Source organism: Sinohyriopsis cumingii, unplaced genomic scaffold (assembly GCF_028554795.1).
Source record: "Sinohyriopsis cumingii isolate HCF-2022 unplaced genomic scaffold, ASM2855479v2 utg002917l, whole genome shotgun sequence".
NCBI classification, from domain to species: domain Eukaryota; kingdom Metazoa; phylum Mollusca; class Bivalvia; order Unionida; family Unionidae; genus Sinohyriopsis; species Sinohyriopsis cumingii.
In genome coordinates, this window is record NW_028316337.1 from 577,507 (window position 1) to 588,984 (window position 11,478).

General features: G+C 37.1%; 1 protein-coding gene across 2 annotated transcripts in view; it reads right to left on the minus strand.

Moving 5' to 3' along the window:
- LOC149769965 (cyclic AMP-dependent transcription factor ATF-2-like) overlaps nucleotides 1–9,110 on the minus strand; it is a 65,960-nt gene extending 56,850 nt beyond the window's left edge. The window contains exons 1-3 of one of the 2 annotated variants that reach the window (XM_089949613.1): nucleotides 9,049–9,109; nucleotides 7,578–7,678; nucleotides 5,967–6,172 (exon numbers count right to left, since the gene is read on the minus strand). The gene's annotated coding sequence lies outside the window, so the exon portion shown is untranslated. Of the gene's footprint in view, nucleotides 1–5,966; nucleotides 6,173–7,577; nucleotides 7,679–9,048 lie in introns of both variants that reach the window. The other variant, XM_089949614.1, reaches the window with a different exon arrangement.
- Nucleotides 9,111–11,478: the final 2,368 nt, after the last annotated feature.

The window sequence follows — 11,478 nt, forward strand, 5'->3', positions numbered from 1 at the left end:
AAAACATTCTGAACTGAACTCTCAATTTTTGGACTTGTCCAAGGGCAAGTACCTTGGAAACATAAGACTGCCCGAGCTCAATTTGAGCCCAGAAGTCGGGCAAGTGGATTTGTAAAGCCCTGCATGTGGTTTTCTGCAGTATTAATCTTCATGTATGTGCACTGAGATCACATGACAGCCCATCTAAAAACAGTAGATGAAAAAGTATAGTTTTTTGCAGATATGTTACACTAGCAGTTTGCAGGAAGTTATTTTTGACCCATTGAGCTGATCACTTTTTTTAAAATTCATTTTTGTTTCTTTTTAAATGTTTGTCCAGTCTGAAAAGACATATTCAAGTTAGAGTCTAACCATGACTTTATAATAATTTTTAACATTTTCCTCCATCTTTTGGTTTCTCCCAAATTAAATAAATAACATCATTCCAAATTGTAACTAAAATAGTCACCTTTTGCAACTACAAGTTTAAAACTAGCAAAGGAAATTGTCAATTGGTCACTTTCTGACAACTTGTAGAATCATAATAAGACAGCATCTCTGGTGGCCTAAGTGGTTAGAGCATCTGCCTTGGATGCAGGTTCAAACCCTGGCAGAGTAACGCCAAAGACTTATTAAAAAAATGGTACTTGCAGCTGCCTTGCCTGGCACTCAGCATTAAGGGTTTAGTGGTAGGACTGGTCAGCCTGGTGTCAGGATAATGTGACTGGGTGGGACATAATGCTACATATCTGTAGCATGATGCCCCAGTGCTAGACATTACTATAAACTACCCCAGTGCAAGACATGACTATAAACTGCCAGTGCTAGACATCAGTATAAACTGCCACAGTGCTAGGCATCACTATAAACTGCCCCAGTGCTAGACATCACTATAAACTGCCCCAGTGCTAGACATTACTATAAACTGCCACAGTACAGACATCATAAATAAATCATAAATCAGGCAGATAACTGGTTGGTCTGCCATACTAAAAAGATAGACACTAACTGCACTCCCATGAAGCTGTTGCCTGACAGAAGCCACATGTGAATATTCTGCTGTATTTTGAGGATTTAAAAATGTAAATTTGGACAATTCCACTTGTTATACAGTGGTATGAAATCAAATACAATAAATCACCTGCACTACAACTCTCCATTATTTCATCAAAAATATACAATACAATCATTAATAGATAAAATAATCACACAGATCAAAGTCTGTTCAGTAATTTCAGCTCAACAAGAATTTCCCATTACGGTTTAACAATTCTTAATGTAATGCAGTGTGAGGGACCATCTTCGCACAGCTAAAAGAGACCGCTGTAAAGCTGACAGGCTTTGGCTTTTCACCAGACTCACTATTCATAAGCAAATTTATGAAGCCGCTAAAAAGAATGTCACAAATATCGTCCATGCAGCGAAATCAGCCCACTATACTACTAACATCATGGAAAGTTCCAGCTGTAAAGAGCTCTTCGAGATTACTAACAAGCTAATGTCAAGGAACAAATCTACACCACTTCCAACTACCTTCTCTCCAATCGACCTTCTGGACATGTTTGCCAATTTCTTCCGTGACAAAGTACAAACCATTAGAGATAAGCTTGACACCACAATTTCAATTGACTCGTCGTCACCATACAGCTGGGATATAGAATTTGAGCGGCAACCATTAGCAGCATTTGAACCTGTCTCTATGGATTTCTACGTACAATCGTGATGAAGAGTGCACCAAAGTCATGTGAACTTGATCCAATTCCAACATCACTGCTGCTTGAGTGCTTAGATCCAGTATTGCCATCACTAACTCATGATATTAATACCTCTCTCTCATCTGGGGAATTCCATCATTTTTCAAAACTGCCATTGTAAAGCGTCTGCTGAAGAAATCAACACTACATCATAACGATTTAAAGAACTACCACCCAGTTTCTAATCTCCCATTCATATAAAATATCTTAGAAAAGGTTGTTCTATCCCAGTTGTATCTCATCTAAATTCAAACAGTCTTTTTAGCAATGTACAATCTGCATATTGCCCTTGCCACAGTACTGAAACTACTCTTCTAAAAGTAGTTAATGACATTCTCTCTGTGTTGGATAGCGGACAAATTTTCGTCATCACCCTCCTTGATTTGTCTGCAGCATTTGACACAATAGACCATGATATATTACTTCACCATCTCCAGCATGGATTTGGCATTCATGATACAGCCTTTCTGTGGTTCAAGTCCTACTTGGTCAGCAGGATACAAATTGTATCTGCAAATGGAATACACTCCAGCCCAGTTGATCTATGTTGTGGAGTTCAACAGGGGTCTGTTCTTGGACCTGTTCTCTACATTCTATAAACTCAGTCACTCTCAAGTGTCATAGATCATCATCCAGTGTCTCACCAATTGTATGCTTATGACATTCAAATATACAAATCTAGCCACCCAACTGAAGTTGATGCTACCATCCAAGGTGTAGAGAGGTGCATTTCTGATGTGAAATCATGGATGACATGTAACAAGCTGCCGATGAATGATGATAAAACTGAGGCCATTCTGATCACAACACAAAGACTTTCTCATTCACATCCTTTACTTCAAACAATAAATATCAGCAACACCAACATTAAATTCACACAATCAGTATGAAACCTAGGTGTTACTCTGGACAGTACTCTCACATAGCACCAACAGGTCATGAACATATACAAGGTTGCATATCTTGAGATGAGACGCATCAGCTCAATTCGCAAATATCTTTCAGTTAATGCCACTAAAACACTTGTGAGTTCATTAGTACTTTCCAGACTGGACTAGTGTAACTCAATTCTGTCTGGTTCATCTCAATATCTGCTCCAGAAACTTCAAAAAGTTCAAAACACAGCTGCTCGGATCATACTTAAAGTACCACAATCAGAGCACACCTCCCCGCTGCTCTGTACCCTACACTGGCTATCCACTTGATCCAGAATGTAATACAAAATTTTTTCTCTGTGCTATGTTTCACCATCGGACTCTAGTCCAACATACCTATCCGACCTCAGCTATGTGTACACACCAGGAAGATACTTACGCTCCTCTTCTGACAATCGTATACTCATTATTCCAATTATGAAAACAAAGTCATTTGGACAGCGTTCTTTTGCATACCAGGGCCCAGCAACATGGAATGAATTGCCCAATGAACTTAGACACAAAGACACAGTGATCACATTCAAGAGGGCTCTCAAAACTCACTTATTTCGACTGCAAGAACAAACTTAAATACCTAATAATGTTTCCTACCATAAAGATTCTCAGCATGTTTTTTTAATGTTTTCTAATTTCATGGTGTTTGTTTTTGTAACCATATCATTATATGTTTTTTATCTTATAGGTGTTGTCTAATGCTGTAAAGCACTTAGAGCTTCTAAAGATTAGGCGCTATACAATGTCCGCATTATTATTATTATTATATTTATTTCCCAATCAAATGAAAATAAGAAGTTCTATATTATTTTACTTCATTCTAGTCATCTTAAAATCTTATTATTAAGACATTTATGGCTTTGTTAATTACTAAACTAATTCAGGAAAAACAAAACAGCAAAACATCGTAGTGATATGACAAGAGCTTGCCAGTCCTGCTTCAACCATCTGCTGAGTGGGAAAATGTGTTGATCAAAAGACCATTTTAGCTGTGCTGATATTTATAATGAGAAAATCCAGTAGCTGAAAGACACCCAGGTGTACATGTTGTTATTGTAAGAGTACATCTGAAGAACATCACCCAATAGCTTATCGGCAAGTTGAAAGGCTTGACTAGCTGCAGAGTGGTGGGAAAATGTACTGATATTTACAATGACTGAATACAGAGGCAGAAAGACCCAGTGATGTGTATTTGTGTAAGAGTACATGAAATGAACAACTTTACCTTTCATTATTGTGTTAATTTCCATGTGTAGCCGAATAAGCAGCGCACGTGACCTCAAAATCAAGACATGTCGAGAGTTAGACAAAATGTTGGATAAGTATTTTGGGGCAAATTGGTGAAGATTGTAATGAGATTAAACTGAGTGCTACAAGTTGCTAGAACTGATATTTCACATGGAACGATATGTGTGATGCTTAGCTTAGTGCATGGAGTTAACATGTTTCCTTGGCCTGTCATAATTCACTCTTACTTTAATGGACAAACAAGAGTTATATGTCAGTGGTGTCAAGAAGTTAGAAAATTAAACTCAATGGCAACCACTGGTTCTACTCATCTGGAAATTTAGCCACTTCAGGTATGCCTAATATGCTTTTGGTATAGGACTGCAACTTTTGCTGGTGGGCCTCCTGTTTTTCCCAGAATAGGAGTCCTGGTCTCCTAGTTCTAAAATCCCAGTGAGACCTCTGATAGTGATGTCTAGCACTGGGGCTTCATGCCATAGATATGTAGCATGACGCCCCACCTAGTCATATTATACTGACACCAGGTCAACGAGTGCTAGCACTAACCACATAATGTTGAGGAACAAGCAAGGCAACTGCTAGTAACATCTGCATAAATCTTTGGTATGACTTGCCCAGGGTTCGAATCCACAGCTTTTCGAATCGGAAACGGACAGCCTAACCACTAGGACATTGAAGCGTTCATTTTTTCGTGTTATAAATAATTGTCAGAATTAGTAAGAAGATATTAAAAAGTTTACACTTATAAACTTAATCACGAGACTTCAAAATATTTACTCCTAAGAAATCCTAATATCCTGTGATGAAAAATATTGATAAACCTGTGCAATATGAAAAGTTAAATGACAAATTTGTCAAGAATTTCCTGTTACTCTTGCTGTTGTTATAAACTTCATAAACTGTGGAAAGCATGTTAACTTTATGCTTGTTTGCTTTTTGTCATTGATTTGTGTGTGTGTGTGTGTGTGTGTGTTTGTGATTTGGATTTTTAACGTATCTTTAACAATTTTTCAGTCATACTGCTACGATGTCTACAGTGTGGCAGTTTATAGTGATGTCTAGCACTGGGGCATCATGCTGCAGACACATAGCATGATATGAGCGCCAAGCGAGATTGCTGTTAGTACCATTTTTGTAAGTTTTTGGTATGACTTGACCGGGGATCGAACCCACGACCTCCCGCATATGAGGTGGATGCTCTTGTCATTGATTTTATTTTAAAGATATAAAAAATATACCAAAAATATCTTATCAGAAACAAATGTTACAAAATTGTAAATTTAGATTGAAACATATGTACAAGAGCACTGTAATAATAAGCATGCATGATGTGAAGAATAATGTATAATTTCAACTTGTACTGCAAAAATATCTTATTTCATGCAAAAAAGTTGTGGTGGTGCTTTGCAAAAAAATGAACAGGAACACTTCAGAAGTACCTGGAGCGCACACACAAATCATATATATTCAAGAAAGCTGAATGTTCACAAAAGTGTTCAATAAGAAACATACAATTTTCAGCATACAATATGCAACACTGGCAAAAGGTATACTATTAAAAACAACAGCAGGCTTTAATACTTATTTTTTTATCTGCTTAACTAAAATCATAACTTTTTGTCATCTTCTAAAAACAATTCTCCAACCACTGATTCTTCTCTTAATGTCTATGATGACAAATTTATTTGGGCATTGCGGCCTAAAATTTGAAATTCCGCTAAATTTGAAAGTAGGTCGCCCAGTGGCAAATTGTGATAGGCACTTGATGCGCTTAATGATGTTTTATATTTTATAAACCATCTGTAATATTTACGGCAATGTCTCTCGTTTTAACTCAGAGTTTTGATGCAGCAAGTAACTTAACAGGTGAGAAAAAACGGTATTCTTTATTTCTATCGAAAATTGGGAGCACTATTAAGGACTTTTCAACATTCAGTTTTATTGAAATCTGTTGCACATTCAACACCCTGGGTATTTTCTGAAACCACAAATATCACGTTTATGTACTTAAGAACATTAATATATCTATATTTCACCTTTTAATTAAATTACAAACCTAATTTCGTTTTACGATTCATATTTTGACAGCTCTCCTGGTATTAGATGGCGCTTGCATTCACTTCCGTATCGCTTTGGATACATTCTTTATTTTACGTAGGTTAGGAAGAGCAGGTGCGCGGTCAGAAAACAGAACGGAAAGGTGCGACCAAATGATTGTGAGAAATGAAATTCCATAAATCGTATTCGTTTGTCCCGAAATAACTAAAAATAGATAAATAGAGAAGCAGATAAGATTGATTTAGATCAATCCAAATTAAAACAGCTAGTAAGATAAGCTTTAATGAGGTTTTTTTTCTTCTGACATTACATAAAACGTGAAAGGAACCCGCTAACAAAATATTTGATTTACGATACATATAAAATGGCCATAACACATAATTATGACAAGAGACAAAACACAGCACCGAACATAAAAGTTAAGCAAGCACAAAACTTTAAAAGAGACATGACTTTGCGGAATTAAAATCATGTCTTGATGTAACTTAAGGTTAACAAAATTTGGAAAGAAAAGGTTAAACAACAAGTATTTTCAACTTTTGTGGTAACTTTAGAAAGAAATGAACAGCAATTTAATAGCAATGCGATTTACTGTACAAAGACAAAGCTGAAGACAAAAGGATACGCATATATATATATATATATATATATATATATATATATATATATATATATATATATGTGTGTGTGTGTGTGTGTGTGTGTGTTGTTGTCAGGGCAGCATAGCTGAGGAGGGGACCGATTATATACCAAGATTACATCTTCATTTACTGACATTTCAGAACGAAAAAAAAATACATTCGACTGTACTCAAACACGAATTGTTAACTCATTACATAGACTGGCAGATGCATAACTAAAAAAAAATGTTGTTGCGACTTATAGACTGATTGATAGATCAGTAAAACATCTGGAAATAACATAATGTGTATGTGGTCTCAGAATACACAGAGACTAAATGGAAAGACACACTATAAATGAAAGAATTTAAAATAACCTTCCAATTTTTTTTCATGATTTGTGTTCTAAGCACATTTATCGCAAAATATCATTAATGAATATTATTATTGTTATATCAATAATGATACACTCAATTTAGCAACCATCTTTATACATCACAAATATTTTGCTACAGACCGAAATGCAGAAATTTATTCTTAAATCAAAAAGATTCACAAACACACGATTATGTTTTGTTCCGTGATGATTACGTTTAAAATTTCACGAGCCGGACCACAACGAACATCCATCATTCCTTCGTCCCTGTCATTTCATTATATCATCTGTCCTTACTTTTTCATAACTCTTGCCTGCACGTTCGTATATGAGTTAGTTATGCTTATAATGAGAGGTTATCAAAATTTGTGAGACTGACTTTGCCAAATCAAATTTTCTACAGATTTTTAATGGCTTTTCTGGACAGCAATAAATAATAATAATAATAATAATAATAATAATAATAATAATAGTTGTTGTTGTTGTGGGATTTAACGCCATTTTTCAGCACACGATACATGGCGGCGAGTATTAATGGTGGAGGAAGAATCCGGGAAAACCCCGGAAAGAACCACCGACCCACGAGAAACTACTGGCAAGCTTTCTCACATACCTACATTGGCTGAATCCGAGACTCGAACCCACGCAGACACAGGTAAAATGGCAGTGATCCGTAACGGAGGGTGCTTTAGACCACTCGGCTACTCGGGGCCCCTAGGAATAATAATAATAATAACAATAATAAATAATAATAATAATAATAATAATAATAATAACAATAATAATATTTGTGAAGGGACAAATTTCTGGCGATCTATGAAGAACACATTAGTTGAGACCAGAGAACAATTAATTAGATTTATGGGGACAGGCGCTTATCAAATCGCCATACTGCATTGATCGGTAATGTCTTTTCGAGGGGAACATTTTATTCTTAATTAATCATTTGTTTATACAGCAGCCAGACGGACTATTATGGACAGTGTAATCTTTGATTTCATGGTAAAACTGTCACAAATTGAGAATTTCCAGTGACCAGTAGTCGCAAAGTAGAAAGTCAAACTGACCCCAGATTTGGCGCTTCTGGAAAAAGGCGGCAAATATACTTAATCCTGAATGGTTACGCTAAATAAGGGACGTGTTTCACACACTAAATTTCCTAGTTTTAATATCACCTACATCGAAAATTTTAATCAGTCTAAGCTTTTCTGCAAGAAAAAGCAAGTGTAAAGAAGACCACGAGAGCAATTTGGGAGACATTCTCTCGTAAAACTGTTGTCCAAGAGGACTGATGTCGAAGGAAAACTGACGAACAAATTTGGCGATAGAAGCGAGAAACATTGAAAGGAAAGGTAGTTGTGACAATTCCATGTAATTTGTTGATGCCATATATAATGCTTTGCAGAATTTATTTACTTATATTTGCATGAATCTATTTGCTACATTCATGTATCAATTTGCTATATGAAGTATAACTGTGTTGAGTTGTGCATAGGAAGTCGTGCATTAATCTTTAGATACGTTTGACGAATTGTTTGAATTAGTCGTCTTATTTGCATAAGAATTAGGTTCTAAGAATTTCATGCATTACATTAGTTAATATGAGTTACGAGAATCCGTGTGAATACACTGAATTTAGAAGATTTCACGTATGATTAAGGCTGAATGTGTAATCACCGAACATGACGTAGAAGCCATGTAATGTATTTCATTTATTCACTTGTGTAAATTGAAGTTGGCTCGGAACCGTTATGCTTTGTGTGGTGTTAATGCGTGATGTTAATGCGTTATGAATTAGCCATTAAACTAACTAGGGTCATTATAGGACATGTGGAGCCGATTGAGAACCTTCGCATCTGTTTAGCACCGATAGTAAGATCTGATAACGAGAGGGGGATAATTCAAGTTCCGGTATTCATAAACAACAGGAAATTAGGTTGTCTCTATTTATATCTGCTTTAGCTCCTGCTACATAATATCTCTGAGACGTATCCTGAAACGAATTCTGCGACGTATCAGCTCTGCGACGTATTAATTCTGAGACGTATTCTGAGACTATCTCTGAGACGTATAGTGAGACGTACTTATCCCGAGATCCAGGTATCTGTGAATCTACGTGCTATGCACAGAGTGAGGACCGAAAGAGGCAAGACCGACGGAAGTCGAAGGAACAGCTACAGTGGAAGTGGAGTGAACGAAGAAACATGTTATGCAATTGTACAAGGCATTGATTTCGATTATTCACTAGATCCTATGATGAATTAAATCTCCATTAAAACAGATCGGCTACTTTATTTAAATATATTTGTGTTTTTTTTTTGTAATTCGGTGGAAGTTTTATATCTAAAACCAGAGTACATTCCTGATGTAACGAATTCTCATTTATATTTACTTGAACCGGGCAATAATATCGAGGGCGGTCAACCTCTAGATAACGACAACCAAGTTAAGCGGACACCTTGAAAGAAGGTACAATCCGTGAACCCACACCTCTTGCAAGAAGAGGTGACTTTGTGCAAAGTTTCTACAGAGTGGACCGTTGGTAGTGTGACAACCGCTTACAATAATAATAATAATAATGATAATAATAATAATAAAACGCATAGAAATCACAATCTGTGTGCAGATTAATGAAGCAAAATTGTAGCTTTCATTCACAAATGTACAATGTGTATTGTGAACAGAGACTTTGACCATCTTCTCGGTCTTTTGTGAAGGAGATGGTAAGAAAATAATGAATAAGTCCACTCGAAAACTTTACATGAATTTTGCTATTAATGTCATAGGAACAACGATTTTAAAACGAATTTTGGCCTATATAATTTGTCAATGTATTTCAAATCAATTCTTTAAATCTCGAAGAGGCAACATAAAGATATGGACGATGAATGTATGAATACAACGAGATTTATTCCACTGAGTTCTTTCACAGATAAGTTAACCTTAATTATGCCTTTATATAAATTTTCCATACTTTTGTTGCATTATTTATGGCAGGTCCCTCCTTAGAAATTGTGTCTGGTATTTTATGTGTATTATTCAATTGTACTATCTCTAAAATAAGGAGACAACTAAATGATTCATCTAAATATGGCTAAATCAATATTATGATCAAATATCACGCGACAGAGCTTGGAGTGCAACTCCTTCTAAACTGATTGCATTATTCGATCTATCAGTTATGCTTAGTTCGACTATATGCTTGAGCTTCGGGACACCTTCTCTAGCCAAGGTTCCGATAACCCTATGTACACCTTGGCATATGGAGCAGATATTTCTCTGCTTCGGGTCTGTGAATTTCTTTGGATGCTGCGGCAAGCCACCACATTCAATCAAAATTAAGTTGTTCAAGTTTTAACACTGCTCCTACGTGATCGAGACAAGGGGAGCACACGACTTGAATGGACTGAGAAAAAACAATTTTCCAGTGTCGGTCCGTGTTTGAACAAATATTTTTCACTCAAATACACATGTAATGGCTTCCCTCTGACACGTAGTCATTTCGGCGGAAATACAATGCAAAACACTATTGTTTAGTTGGCATTATATACGAAGGGAGGCAACACATGGAATCCAATAAATGTCGCTAGGACAAAGCACCAATAAAGCTGTTCGATCTGCCAAGGTGTAGGGTTATTGGAACCTTCGTTAGCGAACATGGCCGACAAGAGAGGGCGTGGGAGGCAACCGGGGATATAACCGCTTTTTCAGTACAAGGGGAGACAGTAGCGCTTGCAGAATAGCCAGAAACACTCCTTATCTGGTAGCGCGAGAACGGGGTAAAGTGAAGTGAAGTGATTTGGATTTTTAACGTAGCTTTAAAAAAATGTCAGTCATATCGCTACGATGTATGCAGTGTGGCAGTTTATAGTGATGTCTAGCACTGGGGCATCATGCCGCAGACATGTAGCATGATGTCACATTATCCTGACACCAGGCCAACCAGTACTAACACTGACCTCTTAATGCTGAGCGCCAAGCGAGGCAGCTGTTAGTACCATTTTTACAAGTCTTTGGTATGACTCGGCCAGGGATCGAACCCACGACCTCCCGCATCCTAGGCGGACTCTATAACCACTAGGCCACCGGAGCGGTTAATTAACCAAGTGGTATGAATACTGTGAATTTAGTTGTTGTTGTTGTTGTTGTTGGGTTTAACGCCATTTTTCAGCACACGATAGGCTATACATGGCGGCCAGTATTAATGGTGGAGGAAGAACCCGGGAAAACCCCGGAAAGAACCACCGACCCTCGAGAAGCTACTGGCAAGCTTTCTCACATATCCACATTGGCCGAATCCGAGACTCGAACCTACGCAGACAGAGGTGAGATGGCAGTGATCCGTAACGGAGAGCGCATTAGACCACTCGGCCACTCGGGGCCCCTATAAATTTAGTACACACGATACTACCTCTAAATGATATCATGCATACAGGTTTAAAAAATGCGCCCATTGGTTAAAAAACTTCCTGGTGATTAAAATATTCAAGAGGACCTATCTTCTATGCACAACA